Raw genomic sequence first — 10,973 nt, 5'->3', positions numbered from 1 at the left:
AAAAAATATATGTTTATTCAGAGAAAGTACGTTATTGTGTCTGATTTCGTAACTTAATTAATAGTTAGCACTAATTAATTAGCATATTTGAGGTCACCCCCAAGAACCATTAAGATTAACACTTAGTTCGTGAAAATCCGATCATTAGATCGAAAGTTATTCAGGGTGATATCTTTTTTTTTTTGCGGACTGTACATACTTCTAGTTAAAAAAAACAAAAATATATGGTATTTAAATCAGTCATTTGGTAATATTTCCGTCCATAGAGTAAATATTTACTGCAAATTTTGATTTTTAAAAATTATGGTTCTAATTACCACACATTTAATAAAAAATACAAAACTGAAAAGAAAATAATTTAATCAAATAAATGGTTTTTAATGCCAAGCTCTAAGGTATCATTATAAAATTTCCAAACTTTACCGCATTTATCAAATTTTATCACATATTATTAAACGTTAGTTTATTGTTAATTTTACCAAAATCATTACGGCTTCGGTAAAAATTAATGATCTTTTTGGTGTTTCCATAGAGCCAGAAGCACGATAAATTTTACCATATTCTTGTAGTTTTGATCGTATTTTTTTCTCAGTGTATAATTTTTAAAGTTATTTTATTAAATTTTTTTAATAAAAAAATAGCATTTTTATTTAGCACTTTTCCGAGAGTTATACTTTTTAATAATTAAAAAATTCCTCCTTTTTTTACACCGTTGAAACTAATTTTTAATACACCGTTAAAACCTATTACTTATTTTTACACGTAAAATTCAATCTCTAATTAAAAAAATAACAGTTATTGTACTTTATTCTGGTACTTTTAATCATAATTTTTTTCTCTGTGCGTAACTTTAAAAGCTGTTTTATTATGTAATTTTTCTTTTATAAAAAATTAAAATTTTTATTTGGAAATTTTTAGAAGGTTACATTCCATTATAAAAATTAATAAGTTTGTTCTTTTGCTCAGCGTTAAAAGTGTTATTACTTATTTTTACACCTAAAGTTCTATCACTAAAGAAAAAGAACAGCATCTGTCGGAAACAATATCATGAGTTATTACTAATTTCCGCGTTATCAACCAGGCGCGATCCATTATTATAATGTAGACAGAATGTTTTCATTCGATACTCGGCTTCGAAATGTAAGTTTTGTTTCAGCCAAAATCATGCAACTAATGCCTCGAAAACCGCCAAATATAGAAACAATAGGTTGATGACCGTGAACTACTACATTTTTGGTCAATAACACTAAATTCTTTTTTTGTAGACAAATTTCCATAAAAGTGGGCTTTATTTCTTGGAATTATCGTTTGAAAATAGAAAGTGAGGTAAAAGGGGAGTAAATATGCTTTTAAAAAGAATTAGCTGATTAAGAATTTCTTGGTAACGGAGAAAAGCAAAGCACCTGTCATTTTGATCTCTTTGCTAATTTTTTTTTTATCTGGTAATGACTGTTGAATATGGCCTCACGGAGAGAATAATAATGAAGCGTCTCGGGTACTAGACAAGAGTTTTTTTTTTTTGGTTGTTAGTTATAGTTTCTTGACTGATGTTATTAATCTAAAGGTTAAGGAACTCGTTTTAAAGGTTACAAAATCGAACTTAATGATTCCTAATTTCATTGATAGTTTTTTTTTAGAAAAATTTTTATGCTTTAATTTTCTAACTTATAAAGACGTGATAGAAGTATGTTTTCATTATTCTTAAATTCATATTAATGTGAGATTTTTTTTTGTTGATGAAAAAATATTGATCTAATTTATTGGTTGTAAATTAAGAAAATTCACTACAAACAAAATTTATAGAAAATTAATAAGTAAACATACTGGTTTGATATGATGTATTATGTGATTGTGATACGTTTTATTTTAGTTTTCAGTAAATTAATAAAAACGTAAGACATTTTTTGTTAAAATTATCAGATATATTTTATTTGTACTCAAATAAAAAAAATTTACAATAAATAATATTAAATAAAATTTAATTTACTGTTTCCATGTGATAAGAAATAATGAATATTTGTGAAATGTTTTTATTTCTTTTTAATAAATAGTCATATTCATAATAATGTGATGCATTTTTTTCAAATAAAAAAACTGCTATATTTTAATTGTTGTTTATTGAGCAAAGGACGCACCGAACGAAAGCATTTTTTCAACAAAAAAAAAAGTGAGTAGAGTCGTGGTGGCTCAGGGGATAGAGCGTTCGTCTTTCAACTAGGTGAACCGTGTTCGAATCCCAACGAAGGTTGGTCATTACGAATTCCGCATGCGACTCTCACCGACCACAGTGCAAACATCCTCACTGGTAGACAGATCATGAGTTAGAGTGCCCTTTCCGTCAGGCTAACCATGGGAGGTTTTCGTGGTTTTCCTCTCCGTGTAACACAAATGTGGGTTAGTTTAATCTAAAAGTCCTCCACGAAAGCATATTTCTTCTAATACTTGATGCAGAAGTCCCTCTGTCTTCTGGATTGGGTTCAAAATTACAAGGCTTCGGAGTTGAATATTAGTAGCCGGAAACCCGAAATTTGGTCTGTTGTTCAAGAATGGTTATAAAATAAAAGTAAGTACGAAAAAGTAACATTGTGAATAGTAAAAAAGTATATATATTTGTACATAGTGTACAATTATACTATGTACAATTATTTATAATAAAGAATAACATTAATTATAAAAGTAATAAAATAAAAGAACCGTTGCGCTTTATTTATAGTAATTGAGATAATTGAGTAATTATTTGGCGGAAAAGTAAATAAACATGAATCAGAAATAAAAGGAATTGCAACAAAGTAAATGAATTTATAATAAATTTACCAGTAATTCTTAGTAATTTCTACAGATAATCAAGGGAAAATTGTTATAATTTTGTTTACATTTAAGTTTATCGTATAAGGTAATTGGGTAGATAAGAAAACTGACTGTAATTTTTTTATTGCAAAAAAGGTAGATGAGTAATTGTTTAGCATAGAATGAAGTAAACAAATATCAACATAAACGCAAACGGAATTTAATAAAATCGTACATTTTTATATTATTATAAATTGCAATTCATCTGGAAGTAAGCTAATAAAAATCAACCTGCCGAGCTAGATAAAATTAGTTTTACCATTTTGTTCACACTTCAGTTTATTTACTGGAATCATTATAATAGGATTTTATTAATTGTGAGTAATATTGAGTAATTATTTAGCACAAAAATGAAAAAATAAATTGCTGGAATTAAAGTGACTAGTACATTCAAAAGCCCTTTCCCTAATAAGACGATAAAAAATTTCAACATCACATACATAAAAATTACAACGGACATACATACAACGAAATTCTAATTCTATATCGTGAAAAAAAAATGCTGGTAAAATTGCTGTAATGCATTGTTATGACATTTCCGTTATAAGAACATAATTCTGGATTATAGAATCAAATATACTATATTTAGACCATTCATTTGCTAATGCTTCTGCTCATATGGTTAATGGTTTACCGGAAATTCTGGTTTTTAAAAGTATAGCTCTTGTTAACACATATTAAGTATTAAAAGTACAAAATTGAGAAGTAAATTTAACCGAATAAATTATTTTTAAGCCATATCATGATAAAATTACTAAATTTTACCACATTTGCCAAGTTTTATCACCCATTATAAAACTATTTGTTATTGTAAATTTTACCAAAATCATGAAAGCGCTTCGGTAAATATTACCAAGCTTTTTGGTGTTCCCAAACTGCCATAAACACGATAAAGTTTACCATAATCTGATAGTTTTGACCATACTTTTTTCAGGGTACATTCTATTCTATATATTCCATTTTCATACATAATTCAATAAGGACAGCTGTTAATATGTAATTTTAGATGATTTGTAAAAATGAAAACAAAAAAGTGTACAAATAAGGTTTCAGACTATTATTTGTGTGTAGAACTAGTAAAAATGCTATCGAAATCTGTTAAATTGCAGTTGATGTAGGCTCATGTAATAAAAATTAAAACATACATAATTGGAGAATGAAATTTGCATGTGTTTCAAGCAATCGTCTTTCAACTCCGCTCCGTTACCTCCTGCAATCAAACCTGTCTTATTGTTGTTCAGTACGTCCTTTTTCCTGTACTGCCATTTGTCACATTTTGATATCGTTTTTGCTTTTTGCCTGCTTAAATATTTATTTCTAAATCTCAATGAGAGTAATTTTTGGGTTTGAGTTTTGATGAAGATACTAAAAATATGTATGAAGGGTGATCTTTATTGAACACCTTGTATATCCTATAAATATTTTATCGCTTAGTTAAGGTACCAGTACATCACCATACTTCTATAAAATCATCAAAGTAATAGTAAACATGATGTACTTCAAATATTACATTAAATTTTGAATATAATCCATATTTCTATAAAAAATATAAATAGTTTTTGTTGATATATCAAAAAGACTTTTCTTGTAAGGAAAAGGATGTTGATTTCAGATTTGCTACGTAATTTCAATGAAATATCTTTCAAGGTTTATAAGATAGCATTTATTTTTTTTCGAAATATTCCATGGCAAAAGATATACTAATGTGTTTTTCATAGGAAATCGATAAGGACTTTCCAATCCCAAATTAAGGTTTTATTGATTTTTTTCTATGAAATTGGTTTATTAAAATTTTAAAAACAAACACATGTTTGATATTTACTACTATATTTTTGAAAAACACTAATATTCTAATCATTTTTTTCAAAGTATGGATCAGTTATATAAAAAGCATGAAAATATTAATGAATTGCAATACAATGAGAGACCCACAGAAGAGGATTTGTATTCTTTTAATGCCATATAAATAACAAAAACTATTCAAGCACACCATGAAATATGATTCAATAGAGGATACGACACCAACCAACCAACAATGAGAGACACCCAAGACAACTTTTGACTTAGTGGTCGGTTTTTTATGTACTAAAATGGTGTTTTGATAATTTAATCTTGCATACTAAAATGCATATTTAATGACTCAGATAAATATCACTTTCTAATATTCCTTTTTTAAGTGTTGTAAGTGCAAAAAACAAGAAAGGATTAAATGGTAGTGGATAGATTAAATAGGAGACACCTAAAATAACTTTTGACTTAGTGAGTGGGTTTTTATGTACTAAAATACAATCTTGATAATTTAATTTTTCATACTAAAATGCATATTTAGTAAATGCATATATATATATANTTAATTGAAGATTTAATACGACAAACTGCTATAATTTTGCTACTACTAAGAAGTTTTTTTCTCAATGGCCGTACAAGTTTGCAGCTATATATATATATATATATTCTAAATGCAGATAAATATCACTTTCTAATACTCCTATTTTAAGTGTTGTCAGTTCAAAAAACAAGAAAGGATTAAATGACAGTGGTAGCGCAATGAGAGGTAATCTGAATAACTTCTTAACTGGTGATCGGATTTTTGTCACTAAAATGCTATTTCATGGTTTTACATTGTATAATAAAATTCAATTTTACTTATTTTAATAGATACTACCTTTTAAACCATATTTTTTTAAGTATTGATTGATGATTAACGATAGTGATGCAATAAGCTAAGAACCCTGAATAACTTTTAAAGTAATGATCAGATTTTTATGTACTAATACATAATTTTAATATCTATGTAATTTACGATATGCTAAGAAACTAGTACAAATAATAATTTAAACAGCAATCAGGTGCAAAAGTTTACTTTCTCTGAATAAACATACCATGGATTTATAGGTACATATTACAGGTAGTCAAAATTTCGTTATAAGGAGTGTCCCGTAATCACCACTTTTAAAATGTATTTTTAAAACCATCATCCAAGAACGAATTTAAAACAATTTGCATTTATAAAGGGATGTAACTGAATGCTTAATTTCAGAATAAAACAAAACAATAATTCTATCGAAAAATAACGAATTACTACTGAAAAAGGTGTGCAATGCCTTTTTAGTATTGATTTGTTGTTAGTGGTGTACTTTAAAACCTGTTTAGCTGTCTGATTAAATTAGAGGTGTCTCTAACAATCGTGTTCCATATCTATTCTGTTTTTAAGCCATAAAGCAGGTTTTGATAAATGTTTGATGCAGGATATGAATGTTTTTTTACTTAATTTTTGATAAAAATTCCAAAATTATATTTTACGGGTGGTCATAATAAAACATCCCGTATGAAATAAGTATTCTATAAATTTATCATGAGAGCTCTTCGCATTTAAAAAAAGCAAGCTTGAAATATATTTTCTTCACATTGAAAACAAAATAAAGAATTTTTTTTTGTTTAGATGAGTTTCTTGGAAAATCAGAAAAATATAAAAGCTACATTTTTAAATACTTAAGAAAATCGTAAGATTGTTTAAAGTAATTTGTTTTATTTTATAATATAATCAATCGGAAATAATTGTCTAATGTCTTGAAATTGTAGAATTAATTTTTTTCATAAAACAAACAATAGAATAGAGTCACTCATTGTCTGGCGGAGGGAATTATCATCGCCAAAAATACCACCGTTTACGAATTCTAGTTAAGTTGCTCGTGTGACAAGTCTCCCTAGGTAACGGTATACAGGCTATTCTGTAATAAAAGGACTTACATATTTTTTTAAGCCTCGTCAAAAATCAAATCAAAAACACATTCATATTAAGATTCGAAAATTAATATTTAAGCGATGAAAAATAAATATATTTAAAAATTGTAAGCGTAGAGAGAAACACCGGTTAAAGTGCTTTAAAACCAGTTTGCTTGACTGATAAATCTTAGAGGTGTTCCTTAAAAGCACCTTTAAGATCCTCTCTTTTCAACCAAAACGAGCTTTTGTGCTATTACCCTCGTTTTTTTCAGCTGTTATTCGGCAGATTTCAATGGATTTTTTTTGTTTCTCCCTCCCCCTCAATATTAACTAGTGATGTGTATATTTTTTTAATTCAGTTTTGAAAATAATTCAAAAATGACATTAAGTGTCATTCCAATCAAGTCACTCTGATTATGATCTGCATAATTTAAAAAAGAGACCGGTCAAAAGTTTGGGCTCTTTATTTATTTATTAATTTTTTTTTTTGCGTTCTACTCACAATTCCTAAATTAAGAGCTATAATCAAAAACCTGGTTTTAAAATTATTTTAGCTGATGGTAATTTTTAGTAAGAGTCGTTTTCTTTAATTATTTATTAATATTCTGCAAAGAAATTGTGATTGTTAATTTCAAACGACAAAAGAAGAAACAATTGTTATTCCCATTTTTTTTACACTGCACAACTGTTTGTAATAAAAATCAAAATTGAATTAATACAGAATTAATACAATATAAACAAAACCTGCATTAGTGTTTCTATTTTAGTTAACCGTTTCTCTCAAACAAATCTTCACCTTTCGAAAAGTCAGATTTTTGGCAGAAATATCACCCAGACAAGTCTAACTACAAAGTCAAGGTAATTTAAGAATTTTTCATGTTTCTTTTATCCAAAATCTTGGTAAAGATTACTGCAATTTGTTGAAACAAAAAGGAAAGAGGCGTGATAAATTTTCCCTACCCAACAATTTCGGTAGGGACTCTGGGGAAAAACAGGCATCATTACTGCTGTTAATCATCTTGTCGTATCATTTCTAAAGAATTTGAATATTTGCCGAGTAATACATATGTTTCTTGACTAATGGAAAATTGGAAACACTGCTGGGTGTATTGTTAATAACGAATCATTATTCACTCATTTTGTGTTAAAAATAATGGGTAATGGGTATTTTTGGATCTAGACGAATAGCCATTAAAGGTTAAAAGCTATTTTGTCTACCCAGCTGTACGTTGTTATTTCCAGAATGTTGCTTATAAATCAAGGCACTATAAATAAGTGATTAAATTTTTTTTTAAACTTTCAAACGCTATCTCTGCAAATATTATACTTTTTATAACACAAAGAACGACAAGTTTAAATTAAATTTGGTAAAGAAAAATAATTCAGAAATCTTTAGATTTTAAATATTTTCCTCTAATGCAGGCATAATGTGGTACACTTTCGTCTTTCGTATAATTGATGATTATTTTATTATAATATTTAAGCAAAGGAATGTCACAATGTACTTTAAATAGGTTGACAGAGAATGATAGTCATATGATATTCTGTTTCAGAGATGATTCGTGTTATAGACATATCAAAAGTAAAATGTTAAGTGATAAGGTGTTATTTTCTAAACACCCAAGGAATAAAATAATTTTAGAATTATATTTAAGAATGATAGTGCTTGGATACCCTGTAACAAAAATGGTTCATGTTAGAGCCGTAGTAAAAGTAAAATGTTAGATGATAAGTTGTTATTTTCTAAAAAAAAAATTGAAGAATAAAATAATTTTAGAATTACTTTTAAGAATGGTAGTGTTAGGATATCCTGGAACAAAAATGGTTCGTATTATAGCCATAGTAGTAAAAGTAAAAAGTTAGGCGATAAGTTGTAGTTTTGTAAACAACCAAACAATAAAATAATTTTCGAATTAAATTTGAGAAGGATAGAGCTTGAATATCCTGTTACAAAAGGATTCATGTAACAGACGTAGTAAAAGTAAAATGTTATTTCTTAAAAAAACAAACAATAAAATAATTTTAGAATTACATTTGAGAATGATAGAGCTTGAATATCTCGATACAAAATGATTCATGTAGTAGACGTAGTAAAAGTAAAATGTTATTTCTTAAACAGCTAAACAATAAAATAATTTTAGAATTACATTTGAGAATGATAGAGCTTGAATATCCTGATACAAAATGATTCATGTAATAGACATACTAAAAGTAAAATGTTATTTCTTAAACAACCGAGCAATAAAATAATTTTAAAATTATGTTTTATGCTAATACTGCAATTACATTTTTATGAAATCAAAATGGCTGAGTGTTTTAAACTATTTTTACATGTCTTTACATAATTTCAGATTTATGTAATCTTTTTAAAAATCAAACTGCATCAATAAATGGAATAAAAAATGATGTTTTTTTGCTGCAATATTATTTTACTATAAATTGAGTATGTTTGTGTCATTTGATATGCGTCATTTTTCTTAAGACGTGAATGAGAAAAATTAAAATGATTTGAAATATATCTACCTATCGTGTTCCCTAAGTCTAAATTTTAGAGCGTCTAGTCTAATTTAAACTTAAGGAACACGATAGATATATCTGCTATCGAGAGTATGAGAAATCATCAACTGCTGAACATTTCTGGAATCTTTGGCATTTAATTCAATCTCAAAATTATTTCTACCCCGGTCGAATCAGCTCATCTTGATACACTAGAATCCTGTTTTATTCATATGAATGGTGATTCCCATCTTAACAACATTAGTTTGAGTTCCATCCACTTGATCCTCCAACACTTGCTCTGGAGTTCCTTTGCCTTCAGGATTGGGTTCAAAATTACAAGGCTACGAAGTTGAACATTGGTAGTCGTAAACTCAAAATTGGGTTGGCTGTTTAACGACGGTTTCAAAATAAGATCAAGCACATTCCCATATCTCTTCATATAAATAGTGCAAAAACAGAGAAAAAACCAACAATAAATTTGATCTCTTTCTCTACTCTTCCCCAATCCCAGTAGCGGCTGAGAGGAGAGAAGGGTGAAACCCCGATTCAAAAATCTCTGCTATTGTGTCCCTAAATGTTGCTTTTTCCATTATATGCAAGGACTGCACAAAACTTTGAGGGAGCAGTTTATATTATGTCTATTGAAACTAGCCTTCTTACCCTGTGTATTTATTCTTTGACGCTGCAGAGATTTTGATGGAACGAGGAGTAGGTTCTTTTACTAAATTTATGAGGGCTAATTTGAAAAACTGAATCGATTCTTTTAAAAGTAAAACTCTTGGCCCACTCTGAAAATAATGTTGTCGCAAGGGAATGAAAAAGGGAACAAACAATCAAAATAGAAGTGCGGCTGATACCAATACTACTATCATTTATCGATAACATATTAAAACATTCTCCGTTTGTGTTTCTGACCCCGGAAATCAGTGTATTTGTTCGAGCATGGCGCTCTCGGTTTCGGTCATGGTTACCTGATCCTTCCCAGTTCGCGTGCCATATCTTATTAAAAAATATTTCTCTTTTTTATCTGTCACATAGTTTAACTAGTACAAGCAAGTGATAAAATCGCCCACCTTGAATTTGCAAAGCCGGCACTTATTCGTTTCTTGACTTCGTCGTTCGCAAAAAAGGGTGGAGTTCTAAAAGCAACGTAAAAATTATTTCTGTACACGTTTTGGCATCAACCGCTATTCATTATTCAAACTTTGGGATAAATGAGCCTTCATTGTTTCTAGATTTGGTTAGGTTTATTCAGATTAGCTGCTATGGAAATCATGCTCTAGGTCTAGTTTAATGATTTAAGCACGCCAAGGTCGAGGTTTTTTGGAATTTAATATTCCAATAATCGTTACTGTGTACTTAGTTTTTTCTGTTAAAAGAACATTTATCGGCAATAACTGCTGCTTACCATTTATTGTGATGTAAAAGTAGAATTTTGGAAAGTGGACGATAAAAGAAGGGCTGCTCGTAATTTCTTTTATGGTCTGTAATTTAATAAAGCTTGCTAAAGGTCTTTGAAAATTATAATAATTCTTTTGAAGAAGGTATAATTTTACTTTCGATTGCAGTGAAGAGAAGCAAGTTAATTTTGTTGGAGCTAAAATTACGCTTATGTTTCTTTTCTGATAATGATTTGAACTGAAGTATTCAGAAGATCATCCACATAATGATTGAATTTACAGAAAATAGGAGTTACAAATAAAAATTTAAACGAAAATAACAAGTAATAATTATTGCTGTTTTTTTTCTGATATTGTTTTGAGCTAAAACATTCAGGGAATCATGCGCAAAATGAATAAACTTACGAAGAGTACAAACAACAAAGAAAAATTTAAAAGAAAATAACAAGTTAAAATTATTTCTGTTATTTTTCCGATAATGTTTTGAGCTAAAATATTCAG

This window comes from Parasteatoda tepidariorum, chromosome 6 (assembly GCF_043381705.1).
Source record: "Parasteatoda tepidariorum isolate YZ-2023 chromosome 6, CAS_Ptep_4.0, whole genome shotgun sequence".
Lineage (NCBI taxonomy): Eukaryota > Metazoa > Arthropoda > Arachnida > Araneae > Theridiidae > Parasteatoda > Parasteatoda tepidariorum.
Note: the sequence above shows the minus strand (reverse complement) of the source record.